This window comes from Dama dama, chromosome 12 (genome assembly GCF_033118175.1).
Source record: "Dama dama isolate Ldn47 chromosome 12, ASM3311817v1, whole genome shotgun sequence".
Lineage (NCBI taxonomy): Eukaryota > Metazoa > Chordata > Mammalia > Artiodactyla > Cervidae > Dama > Dama dama.
The window spans coordinates 63,974,204-63,988,109 of record NC_083692.1 but is presented as its reverse complement, the minus strand read 5'-3'; the positions used below and the strand labels follow the sequence as shown (position 1 = coordinate 63,988,109).

The following is a 13,906-nucleotide window of genomic DNA, read 5'->3' as shown; positions in this document are numbered from 1 at the left end:
AGTGAAACAGCATATCCCATTTGGATTCTGCCTGTGAAGATGCAAAGATGCCCTCACACCTAATAATCCAACCACCTTCTTTGTCTTTGTTCAGACCAGCTGCTGGGCAAGCTGCTAACAAGTCCACTTGTCATGTGACTGCTGCTCAGAGATCCTGCTTTGTGCCTGTTGGTGATGACAGTTAAACCTGCCATTGTAATAGGGCTTTTTCAAGCTGCCTGGGAGAGAGGTGATCAGGTTGTCTCACACGATGGGTCATGAATGTGAGGCTATGTGAGGAAATCAGGAAACTGGAAACTGTCAGCCGTATTCACCGTCACACAGCCAAGCCACACAACAATGGAGCATTATTCATCACTGCTCAGAATCCAGGAGGCCAACAGCAGCTCTCTGTCTACCATTCAGAGTTCCCCAAGAGAGTTCATCTTTAACCAAGTTGGCATACCCTTATTAACATTCTTTTTTTTTAGTTTTTTTTTTTTCTAATGGTGCTATCAGTTTATTTTATTTTATTTTTGGCTGAGATGTGCAGCATGTGGGATCTTAGTTCCCTGACCAGGAATTGAACTCAAGCCCCCTGCAGTGGAAGTACTTAAAGTGTGGAGTCTTAGCTACTGAATCCCAGGGAAGTCCCCCTTATTATTAACAGCATCCTTATTTGGGGTCATCTAAAGGTTGCATATGCAGGTCAGGAAGCAACAGTTAGAGCTGGACATGGACCAACAGACTGGTTCCAAATAGGAAAAGGAGTACGTCAAGGCTGTATATTGTCACCCTGCTTATTTAACTTATATGCAGAGTACATCATGAGACACGCTGGGCTGGAAGAAGCACAAGCTGGAATCCTGATTGCTGGGAGAAATATCAATAACTTCAGATATGCAGATGACACCACCCTTATGGCAGAAAGTGAAGAGGAACTAAAAAGCCTCTTGATGAAAGTGAAAGAGGAGAGTGAAAAAGTTGGCTTAAAGCTCAACATTCAGAAAACTAAGATCATGGCATCTGGTCCCATCACTTCATGGGAAACAGGTGGGGAAACAGGGGAAACAGTGTCAGACTTTATTTTTTTGGGCTCCAAAATCACTGCAGATGGTGATTGCAGCCATGAAATTAAAAGACGCTTACTCCTTGGAAGGAAAGTTATGACCAACCTAGATAGCATATTAAAAAGCAGAGACATTACTTTGCCAACAAAGGTCCATCTAGTCAAGGCTATGGTTTTTCCAGTGGTCATGTATGGATGTGAGAGTTGGACTGTGAAGAAAGCTGAGTGCCGAAAAATTGATGCTTTTGAACTGTGGTGTTGGAGAAGCCTCTTGAGAGTCCCTCGGACTGCAAGGAAATCCAACCAGTCCATCCTAAAGGAGATCAGTCATGGGTGTTCGTTGGAAGGACTGATGTTGAAGCTGAAACTCCAGTACTTTGGCTACCTGATGTGAAGAGTTGACTCATTGGAAAAGACCCTGATGCTGGGAGGGATTGGAGGCAGGAGGAGAAGGGGACGACAGAGGATGAGATGGCTGGATGGCATCACTGACTCGATGGACATGAGTTTGAGTAAACTCCGGGAGTTGGTGATGGACAGGGAGGCCTGGTGTGCTGCAATTCATGGGGTCGCAAAGAGTCAGACACGACTGAGCGACTGAACTGAACCGAACTGAAAGGTTGACAAGGGCTTCCGTGGTGGCTCAGTGGTAAAGAATCTGCTTGCCAGTGCAGGAGACACGGGTTCAATCCCTGGGTCAGTAAGACCCCTTGGACGAGGAAGTGGCAACCCACTCCAGTATTCTTGCCCGGAAAATCCCACGGACAGAGAGCTACAGTCCATGGGGTCTCAGGGAGTCAGGCACGACTTAGAAGCTAAACAACAATGCTTGACAGTCTCTCTTTTGCCTGTACTTACTTTGCTTGGGGCTCAGTCAGATGGGGTGTAGAAAAAGAGTTAAATGACAAAAGACATGGTAGATTATGATCAAGGAATCACTTGGGATCATCTTTATAAAGGCGGCTGTGGGAATAGCAAGAGTCTTCGATTCTGTTCCCCTAAGTCCACCGCTCATCTTTTCTCACAGGAACTTGTCTAAAAAATCTCTTTTTGCAGGGAGTAGGGAAGCAGTAGAGCTGGATAGCCATATATTTGTCCTGTGAATTCCTTGCTTATGTCCAGAGAGTACGAAAGGCGCATATGGGACCTACCACATCTCACGTGCCACTTGGACAGTTGTCTATGGGAACATTTCTTATCAAAACACACTGTTAGAAATAGGCTAGTCTTGTATAAACAAAGATATGTGTTTTGGTGATCTCAAAGCTCAGTTTTCTTGATTTCTTCAGGAACTAGGGACTTAAACTAAAAATAATGAATTTATGTTTCTGTGTGTATATCTGTTTGAGTGTTTGCTGCTGTGTGCAATTGTATTTTTTAAGAAATTTATTTATTTGTTTGGCTATGCTGGGTCTTAGTTGCTGACTTGAGAGCTTTGATCTTTGTTTCAGCATGTGGGATCTAGTTCTCTGACCAGAGATCGAACCTGGGCCTCTTGCATAGGGAGCACAGGGTCTTAGCCACTGGATCACCAGGGCCGTCCCCAACTTTTTTTTCTTTACTTTTTTCTCTTTGCATAAAAAAGAAGCCTTAGATAAATAGGCAGGATTTATGTTTTTATCTTTTTAAAACATAATTTTATGTATTTATTTTTGGCTGTGCTGGGTCTTCTCTAGTTGCCATGAGTGGGGGTCACTCTGTAGTTGCAGTGCTCACGCTTCTCATTGCGGTGACTTCTCTTGTTGTGGAGCACAGGCTCTAGGGCATGTGGGCTTCAGTAGTTGCAGCTCCCAGGCTCTAGAGCACAGGGCTAATAATTGTGGTGCATGGGTTTAATAGCTCCATGGCATGTGGAATCTTCCTGGGCCAGGGATTGACCCATGTTTCCTGCATTAGCAGGTGGGTTCTTCACCACTGACCTACCAGGGAAGCCCTGTTTTTACCTTTTGAATAAGGTGATAAAAGTTGCATTCAGTAGAGAGGGTGTATTTTAGGGTCTGATGTGAGAGGGACCCTAGACTTTCCTCTAAACCCTCATCTCCATCCTAGATGAAAGGTGGTGAAGTATGTGATTATAAGTATGGTTTGTTTTCCAGTTTCACAGATCACTGGCTGTGATCCTGGGCTAGTTCCTTTATCTCTTTGTGCTTTACTTATCTGTAAAATGGGGATAATGATACCTACCTCAGAGCTGTTGTGAGGACTAAATGAGTAAGTAAATATAAAACACTTAGAACTGTGCTTTTGCTGTTGTTAAGTTGCTAAGTCATACCCGACTCTGTTTTGACCCCATGGACTACAGCCCACAAGCTCTTCTGCCCATAGGATTTCCCAAGCAAGAATACTGTAGTTTCCATTTCCTTCTCCAGGAGATCTTCCAAACCCAGGGACTGAACCCATGTCTCCTACATTGACAGGTTGATTCTTTACCATTGAGACAGTAGGGAAGCCCAGAACAGTGCTTAGCAGATAATAAATGCTACATAAGTATTATTATTATTAACTTCTTTGATACCTGATCACAATCTTATCCAGCATACAATAATTTCTCCAATACCTTTCCTATTCACAATAATATGTCCCTCTGTCCTCTCTGGTAGCATGTGCATTTTAATAGAGGCACTGTGAAGTTACAGCTAACTCAGATGAATTACTATACCGGAGAGAATTTCTAGTATTCTGCAGGGTGGTGGGGAAAATCATTTGGGGGCACATTGTGACAAGCGATTGAAGAATTGGGGGCAATCACGTGCTTAGAGAGTATCTGGAAAGGTAGAAAATTGAATATGTCTCATCTTCCTTCCATTTCTAGCCCCAAATTGTCTACGTCAAGAAGTCGTAGGGTCTGCACAGCCTCCTGTGGAAATCTGAGCTGGTTCTGTAGCTTCCTCGCTGTGTCTCATAGCCACGTTCAACAACAAGAATGCTAACTGACCACTGATTGCCTAATAGATTCAAGGGCACAATAGTACAGAAATGATGCAGGCTGAGTACTGAATAATGTGGAACCAAGGAAAGCTAAGCTAAGAAGGACAACCAGGTGCTGAAAAGGAGAAATGTAAGGTTGCTTCCTGATGCTGCTCCTTCTCCACCGCCAGAAAACTGAAAGGATCAGGGCACTGTAAATCGGTCTGTTGTTGATACTGTCACAGGCATCAGTAGCAACAGTTTGGAAAGCCAGCTCAAATCTACTCAAGCTGCTGGGAAACTGCCTTCTAGGAAAAACGACCTCCAATAGGCAACATAATCTGGGCTGGTTTGATTCCAAAGTTTGTGTCCTTCTTGGGCAGAACTGACTGTAGTCCTGTTCAGTTTGAATCTGCTTGAGTGTTCACCAGCATTGCTTCCAGGATGTCAGAACAGACTGGGGCTGCGGTAGATAGAGGTGCTGCCCCAGCAGTCATTTCTCTACTGGCATCTCCCCATGATTACATCAGTGAACAGGCTGTACGGGCTCTTGGAAACATTGCAGGTGATGGTTTTGTTTTCCAAGACTTGGTTATCAAGTGTGGTGCCATCAATCTGCTGTTGGGTCTTCTTGCAGTTCCTAATATATCATCTTGAATATGCGATTACTTGTAGCACCTTACCTGACACTTTCAAACTTTTCTTGTGACAAGAATCCTGAATCCTTGCTAGATGCTACTGAGTAAATTATTATTCTTAATAATTAATTAATTTTTGGCTGTGCTGGGTCTTCTTTGCTGTGCATGGACTGTCTCTAATTACAGCAAGTGGGGAATACGCTAGTTGCAGTGCACAAGCTTCTCATTGCAGTGACTTCTTTTGTGGCAGAGCATGAGCTGTAGGTACATGGGCTTCAGTAGTTGCAGCACAAAGGTTCAGTAGTTGTGACTTGCGGGCTCTAGAGCATGGGCTCAGTAGTTGTAGTACACAAGCTTAACTGCCCTGATGCATGCGGGATCTTCCCAAACGAAGGATCAAACCTGTGTCCCCTGAATCGGCAGGCAGTTTCTTATCCACTGGACTGTCAGGGAAGTCTGCAAATTCTACTTTGCTTCGTCTCCTGTATCATGATGTCCAAAAGTACTAGCAGATGCACAGACAATGTCAGATATTAAAGCTGACACCAGCACCAGATCCAGTGAGTTGTGAATCGTGGATTAGTCCCATTCCTCATTGGTGTTCTAAGGCAGACTTTAAGCTGCAAAAAGAAGCTGTATGGGCTGTGAACAACCATAGAAGTGGTGGAATAGTTGAACAGATTGTGTAACATCATTCATTGTGGCATAATAGAATTGTTGATGAACCTCTTAACTGTGAAACATACCGAAATTACCCTAGTTATTCTGGATGCCCTTTCAAGTATCTTGGGTTGCTGAGAAATTAGGTGAATCTGGGAAACTTAGTGTAATTGAAGAATGCAGAGGTTTGGATAAAACCAAAGCTCTATAAAACCGTGAAAATGAGTCAGTGCCCAAGGCTTCATTAAACTTGATCGAGAAATACTTCTGTATGAGGAACAAGAATATCAAAATGTTGGGCCAGAAACTACCTCTGAGGCTATAGTTCAGGATGGCATTCTGAGACCATTATCTTTCAGACTGTACAACTGAAGCACAAGATTGTTATACCAAACATGTACTATGTTTGGTATGTTTGTCTTTCTGTGTCTCTACTAAGAATTCTTTAAATGTGGTTTGCTATTGTAGCACTTTTTACAAGGAGACTATACTTGAACAGTTCCAAACTGTACATATTGTATGAAGCTTTTTCTCTCAATGGGTTTGTTTCTGTGTGGAATTTCATATCTTGCAGTATCCTGTAAATAAAGATTATTTCATCCTTTATTTTAAAAAAAAGCAGCAGCTGCTGTTGTGGGTTAGCAGGCAGTCAGGGCTTACATGGTTCAGGGGAGGCCTCAAGCTTTGCAGCAGTTCTAATAGAAGTTGGATTTTATATTTTGTAGTGCCTATATGTAAGGGGTGGAATGCATGGATTGTCAGGGGATCTTGGTGCAAGGTGAGGGAAAAGTTGGCATTGGTCAGTCACAGTTCTTGGCATTTACCCAAAGGAATTGAGAACTACATCCACACAAAAACCTGTGTTTGAAATGTTTATAGCACCTTTTTTCATAGTTGCCAAAATTTGCAAGCAGCCACGGTGTCCTTCAGTAGGTGAATGTGTAAACTGTGGCACCTCCAAATGATGGGATATTCAGCCTTAAAAAGAAATGAGAGGGCCTCCCTGCCAGTGCAGGAGACACAGGTTCAGTCCCTGATCTGGGAAGAGCCCACGTGCCGTGTGCGCCACAATTACTGAGCCTGCGCTGTGCAGCCCAGAAGCCATAACTGCTGAGCCCAAGTGCCCCAGCTACTGAAGCCTGCATGTCCCAGAGCCCGTGCTCCACAAAAAGAGAAGCCAATGCAATGAGAAGCCCGTGCACTACAACTACAGAGCTGCCCCTGCTCACTGCAACTAGAGAAAAGTCCACACAGCAATGAAGATCTAGCACAGCCATAAGTAAATAAATAAATAATTTTAAAATAGAAAAGAAGTGAGATATCAAGTCATGAAAAGACATGAAAGACCCTTAAATGCGTATTACTAAGTAAAATAACCTCAGATATGCAGATGGCACCACCCTAATGGCAAAAAGTGAAGAGGAACTAAAGAGCCTCTTGATGAAGGTGAGAGAGGAGGGTGAAAAAGCTGGCCTAAAACTCAACATTCAGAAAACTAAGATCATGGCATCCGGTTCCATCACTTTATGACAAATAGCTGGGGAAGAAATGGAAACAGTGACAGATTTATTTTCTTGGGCTCCAAAATCACTGCTGATGGTGACTGCGGCCATGAAATTAAAATATACTTGCTCCTTGGAAGAAAAGCTATGACAAACCTAGACAGCATATTAAAAAGCAGAGACATCACTTTGCTGACAAAGGTGCGTATAGTCAAAGCTATGGTTTTTCCAGTAGTCAAATATGGATCTGAAAGTTGAACCATAAAGAAGGCTGAGCACTGAAGAATTGATGCATTTGAACTGTGGTGCTGGAGAAGACTCTTGAGAGTCCCTTGGACAGCCAGGAGATCAAACCAGTCAATCTGAAAGGAAATCAACCCTGAATATTTATTGGAAGGACTGATGCTGAAGCTTCAATACTTTGACCACTGATGCAAAGAGCTGACTCATTGGAAAAGACCTGATTCTGGGGAAGATTGAAGGCAGGAGGAGAAGGGTATGAAAGAGGATGAGATGGTTGGATGGCATCACTGATTCAGTGAATATGAATTTGAGCAAACTCTGGGAGATGGTGAAGGCAAGGAAGCCTGGTGTGCTGCCGTTCATGGTGTCGCAGAGTCAGACATGACTGAGCGACTGAACAACAACAGAGTGAAAGGAGCCAATCTGAAAAGGCTGTATATATATCATATGATTGCAACTGTATGGCACTCTGCAAAACTGTGGAGACAATAAAAAGATCGGTAGTTTCCAGGAGTTCATGGGCGAGAAGGAAGGATGAGTAGGTAAAGTACAGGGGATTTTTTTTAGCGCAGTGAAATTATTCTTTATGATACTATAGTGGTGGTTATATATCATTATGTATTTATAAAAATTCATAGAACTGTACAAAGCAAAAAGTGAACCCTAATATGAACTATGGACTTCAGTTAATAATACTATATCAGTATTGGCTCATCAATTACAACAAATGTATCATAGTAATGCAGGATGTTAATAATATGGGAGACTGAGGAGCGAGAGGAAAGAGGGCTGAAGGGGTACATGAAAACTCTGTACTTTGCACTCAGCTTTTCTCTTAACCTAAAACTGCTCAAAAATATTGCCTTTTAACTTAGAAAAAGGTGAATAGATTAGGGAGAAAAATGTTTGCAATGCATATGACAGATTAAGGACTGCTGTTTATAATATACTAAGAAGTCTTTCATATTGACAAAAAAAGAAAAACAATCCAGTGGGAAAATGGGCAAAGGATATGAATTGACCCTTCTTGGGGAGAGCAAATTTTAATGCCCCCCCAAAGAATGATGACTTCAAACTCACTGTTATTATAGTAACATTAAGATATGAATTTGTATTGTTCAAACGAAGAGCAGTTAAAAAGATTCCTGGTGGGAATATGAAGAAAAGGATTCTCTTATTAATTTTGTCAATAGAAATGTAAGTTATTATAGTCTTTTGGGAAAGCAGTCTTTAATATTTATGAAAATAAAAAATATTTTAATCCTTTGACCCAGCAGCCCCATTCCTGAAACAGTCTATAAAAATAAAAACCCCAGTATTTAAACATATATGTTTAAAGATATTATTGAACCATTATGAGTAGGGATAAAATAATAAAAACAAGTGATTGCCCATTTATAGGAGAGTGATTGACTTAATTTTGGCACATTTACACCATGGAATATATTGCAAATGGTGTTGACTGAGAAAAACAAAGTGTATAATGACATCCCATTTTTTTTAAAACAAGTCACAAAACCCCGTAAATATGTAAGTACATGTGCATTTATGATTATGACTATGGGAAGTACAAACAATTATGCCAGTTGCTAATGTTACCCACAGGTGGGGGTTTTTGTATGAGAGAGGAAAAGAGGAAGGGGAAAGACAGGTGGAAAATGAAATAAAGCATTGCCTCCACTGCATTCATGATAGCCCAGTTATTTTACATTGTGTTTGTGTAACTATGGCTGTGCATGAAAAAAGTTATATCTATGGGAAATAACCTATATGTTCATGCTATGTTATGTGAAAAAAAGCAAGCTGCAGGTTGACATACATTATATGTGTCTATTTCAATGAAAACAAAAAATGAAGAACTGTATATCCTAAGATATGTTGATCTTACATATATAAGATATGTATGGAAGGACATACCTGTTCCTTATATCCTTTCTTTCCTCAGTACTTGAAGGGGACTCGTTGGGTACTTAAAATGAGTAGGGTTAGGGGTGAGGTAGGGGTGGAAGGTTAGTTTTTTCTTCATGCATTATATTTTTTCACTTGGTACAAAAAGTAGGTGTACTTTGTAATTTGAAAGACAGCAAAGAAAAAAATGTGTCTCTCTTTAAGGCTTCCAATTCTGGTCATTCAATAATGGCAGTGTGGGTGAAATTTGGGAATGAAATAGTTCTCTTCATGTGCAAATTAAAAGGTTAATGGGACAAAACGACTGCAAAAGTGAACAAATGGCAGAAATATTCAGATTTTATTGTTTTTGGCCAAAGGTTAAAACAAAATTTTACTAAGACTTCTATTTAATAGAAATACTGAAAAGGAGATTTGGTAAAGTTTCTCCCAGTGTGAAGCAAAACAACAGGATATAAGGAAACCTTGCAGAACAGTTTTAAATGAAAGGGTCATAGCTTAGTGTTCAACTGATAAACTTTGCGTCTCCTAGTAATTCTAGTGACAGTTATTTTGCTAGTGGCAGAATATCACAGTGGTTAAAAGCAGCAGCTTTATTTAGAGGTACTTACTACCCATGGAACTTCAATTTTCTCATGTGATAGAGAATTTTGATCATAGTAAATATCGTCATAGATGTATTGTGAGGATTAAATGGATTACTAATTTAAGGTGCTAAGAAGAAGAGAGCCTAACACAGTGATTGCTTCGTGTTACTAGCTGTATAAATCTAAAGCTCTGGTTTTGAATAAAACACTTTTTTCATAAAACTGAAGTATGGTTGATTTTTAATGTTGTGTTAATTACTTCTGTATAGCAAAGTGATTCAGTTATACATATATTTATAATATTCTTTCCATTGTGGTTTATTATAGGATACTGAATATAGTTCTCTGTGCTATATAGTGGGACCTTATTGTTTATCCATTCTATATATAAAAGCTTACATCTGCTAGCCTTATGAGTCTATTAAGTTGCAAAGCCTGTGTTCTTAATCATTAAACCTAATGTGTAGCTGTTTGGAGGAAAGCAAATCATTCTGTCCTTTCCTCAACTGCAGGCGCCATTAAGTTATATATTTTACGTGAATGCTCTCTCTTCAAATAATAGGCCCTGAACCTTACTTTTCTAACCCACAAATTTGGAGAGAGGATGTATCAATAGATCCACAAACAGTATCAGCTGTACCTCACCATGTCTGTGTGATGAAAAGTAAAAGTACAACTCTGGGTTATTCGAGGTTTTCCTAAGTAACAGCATTAGTGAAAACATGTGTTTGAATAGTTTCCAGAGTTGTCTAGAGTTATTTTCTAGTTTAAAAATGCCTGCTAACAGAGTTAGTTTTTAGATTCTTTTAAGTAATTTTTTCCTCTCCTTGAAATGACCCTCCTCTCACTCATCAACAATTTCTGTTACCTGTATTTGAAATCAGTATTTATTTCATCATTTTGAACCCTTTTTCATCCTAAATTGAAGTCAGTTTTTTTTGTTAGGAGTCACCTTGGGGCTCAGAGAACATAGTTTATAATAAAGAACTACTGAACTACGAAAAATAAACAAACAACAACAACAAAAATCTAACAGTGAAAATTTTCTTTAGGAAAATACAGAGCAACCGTTATTTTTGGAACTTAAATAGTCATCATGAAATCAGAGACATTAATCCGAAGACTTAGGTGATTCTAACCGGTTTTAGGAAGGGTATGTCTGATAAATGTTGCTGTTATCAGGGAATTCCATTCCTTGAGATTTATCTTGCAGATGTTTTTTGAAAATAGAGTTTATTTGTTAGAGCAATTTTAGGTTTACAGAAAAATTGAGCACAGAAATTCCATATACCTCCTTCCTCCCACCAGGTGGCGCTAGTGGTAAAGAACCTGCCTGCCAATGCAGGAAACACAGGACACGCAGGTTCAATCCCTGCGTCAGGAAGATCCCCTGGAGACGGCATGGCAACCCACTCCAGTACTCCTGCCTGGAGAATTCCACAGACAGAGGAGTCTGGCGGGCTACAGTCCATGGGGTCACAAAGATTCGGACAAGACTGATCGACTAACACTTTCACTTTTCATACACAATTATAGTTTCACGTATAGAGGCGTTTCACTGCCTTAAAAATCCTCTGCATCCCACCTATCATCTGTCCCTCCCCAGCCTCCTGTCAACCACTGATTTTTTTTTAAACTGTCTCTATAGTTTTACCTTTTCCAGCATGTCATGTAGTTCCAGCATGTCATGTCATGTAGACTCACACAGTGTGTAGCCTTTTCAGATTGGCTTCTTTCACTTCAGTTCAGTTCAGTTGCTCAGTCATGTCCAGCTCTTTGCGACCCCATGAATCACAGCACTCCAGGCCTCCCTGTCCATCACCAACTCCCGGAGTTTACTTAAACTCATGTCCATCGAGTCGGTGATGCCATCCAGCCATCTCATCCTCTGTCGTCCCCTTCTCCTTCTGCCCCCAATCCCTCCCAACATCAGGGTCTTTTCCAGTGAGTCAGCTCTTCGTATCACGTGGCCAAAGTATTGGAGTTTCAGCATCAATATCAGTCCTTCCAATGAACACCCGGGACTGATCTCCTTTAGGATGGACTGGTTGGATCTCCTTGCAGTCCAAGGGACTCTCAAGAGGCTTCTCCAACACCACAGTTCAAAAGCATCAATTTTTCGGCACTCAGCTTTCTTCACAGTCCAACTCTCACATCCATACATGACCACTGGAAAAACCATAGCCTTGACTAGATGGACCATTGTTGGAAAAGTAATGTCTCTGCTTTTTAATATGCTATCTAGTTTGGTCATAACTTTCCTTCTAAGGAGTAAGCATCTTTTAATTTCATGACTGCAGTCACCATCTGCAGTGATTTTGGAGCCCCAAAAAATAAAGTCTGACACTGTTTCCACTGTTTCCCCTGTTTCCCCATCTATTTACCATGAGGTGATGGGACCAGATGCCATGATCTTAGTTTTCTGCATTTAAGGTTCCTTCATGTTTTTTCATGCCTTAATAGCTCATTTCTTTTTAGCACTAAATAATATCCCATGGTCTGGATGTACTACAGTTTAGACATTCACCTATTGAAGGATATCTTGGTTACTTCCATGTTTTGACAATTATGAAGAAAGCTTCTATAAATATCTGTGTGCAGGTTTTTGTGTGTATATATGTTTTCAGCCTCTTTGGGTAAATACCAAGGAGCATGATTGCCTCACTGTATAGTAAGAGTAATATGTTTAGTCTTGTTTAAGGAAAAAAAACTGGCATAATGTCTTCCAAAGTGGCTGTACCATTCTGCATTCCCATCATCAATGAACGAGAGTTCCTATTGCTTCATCTCCTTGTAAGCATTTGGTGTTGTCAGTGTGTTAGATTTTGGCCATTCTTATAGTTGTGTGGTGGTATCTCCTTGTTTTCATTTGCAATGCTAATAACATGATATTGAAGATAAAAAATTCTGGTTCCTGGATTCAGTTGCCCCTATGAAATAGGTTTCAGCTTGAGCTTCAGGTATTATGAGTCCCAATTCAGCAGCAACCAGTGGGCTGTCCCCAATCTAGTGAATGCTTAAAAAGACTGGAAGTTCTGTGTCACATGAAATTAATCTATTGAATGCGTTCTTGTACTTATATTCCAGAAAAAAAAGTTACATTGCCCATCTCTCCTCCTGAACTGGATCTTCTAGATTATTAGATTCTAATCCTCTATATTTGATTGCCCTTTGGTGGTTTATTTTAGCGTTCAAACTGTTTTTGGTATTCATATTGAGCTCTTGCCATATGCTTCATTATAATAACCACGGTGAGAGTGAACCACGATGTCATCTGGTTCTGTTGTGCTCTGTTTAAGAATTTATGATGAGCTAAGCCTCATGGTTCGTAAAGAATGGAATCTTAACAGTTTCCCCCAATTCCACGTTTGGAGCCTACCAGTTTTGCTTGTTCAAACCTTTTACTGTTGAGTGAAAATGGTATCTTCAAAAATGTTTTTCATAAAACCTCCAGGTGATTATTTGAATTTGGATAAAGACACGGGCAAAGTAACATTCTCCTGTCTTCTTTCACAATCCACTGAGCTCATTCTGACCTGCTGTGTGAGTGGTGAGAAATAAATAACACTAGATGTGGCCTTGCTCTGTCTGCACCTCTGTTCCCACTTTCTGCTGGAGCACTGGAAAGAAAGGTTGAGTTTTGTGAACATTTCCAGCTAGTAAATGGATGGCTGCCAACTCAAGTGTTCTGATCAAGAGGAATGATTCCTCCTTCTTCAGTCCCTGGGAATTTAACCCAGACAGATGTCAGGAGGCATAGAGAATTCTGCCCAGTTTTCAGCTTTGCTAATATAGAACTGAATGAATGGAGAATACAGAGCTGGGAGGGAGATTGGGAAAGGCGGTGGGAATGGTACAACGTCTAGATCTTTCACCACTACTTGGATTATTATGGCCCTATGCCTGAATATTAGAAGCACTAAAAAACAAAATGCAAATAGTTCACTGGTCAAGAAGCATGACTACAGCTGCGAAAACAGAATAGTGTAGTGTAATCTTAGGTCAGCAACTCCTGTCTTCGTCCGCATGGTCCCTAGTTACATGTATTATCTCACTTAATCTTCACAACAAACCTGTGATATAGACACAAAATATCCAATTTACCAGGAAAAAAAACAAGTTTAAGTAAAGTTTAAGTAAATTGTTCAAGATCACACAACTATTAACCATGAGAACCATGTTCCAATTTGGAACTGTATCAGCAGATTCATAGAATTTAAGGGAAAGTAGAAAAATGGGCGGCAAACCATGGGGCCCTAAGTCTCCGGGAGGCCAGGTAAAGCCATATCACAGAATAGTCTAGTTGAGCACTGTGCTTGGTACGTGTACACTTCAGATGCAGTACTGTTGGACTCACGATGCCAACAAGGGGACTTGATTAACTCTTTCTTTGCTTTTGTGTCATTCTTTGAA

At 40.6% G+C, this 13,906-nt stretch overlaps 1 protein-coding gene and 1 pseudogene across 1 annotated transcript in view; both read left to right on the top strand.

Moving 5' to 3' along the window:
• Positions 1-13,906, top strand: part of STARD9 (StAR related lipid transfer domain containing 9) — a 116,862-nt gene that overhangs the window by 36,339 nt on the left and 66,617 nt on the right. The window lies entirely within an intron of this gene.
• LOC133065865 (importin subunit alpha-1-like) lies at positions 251-4,701 on the top strand (annotated as a pseudogene).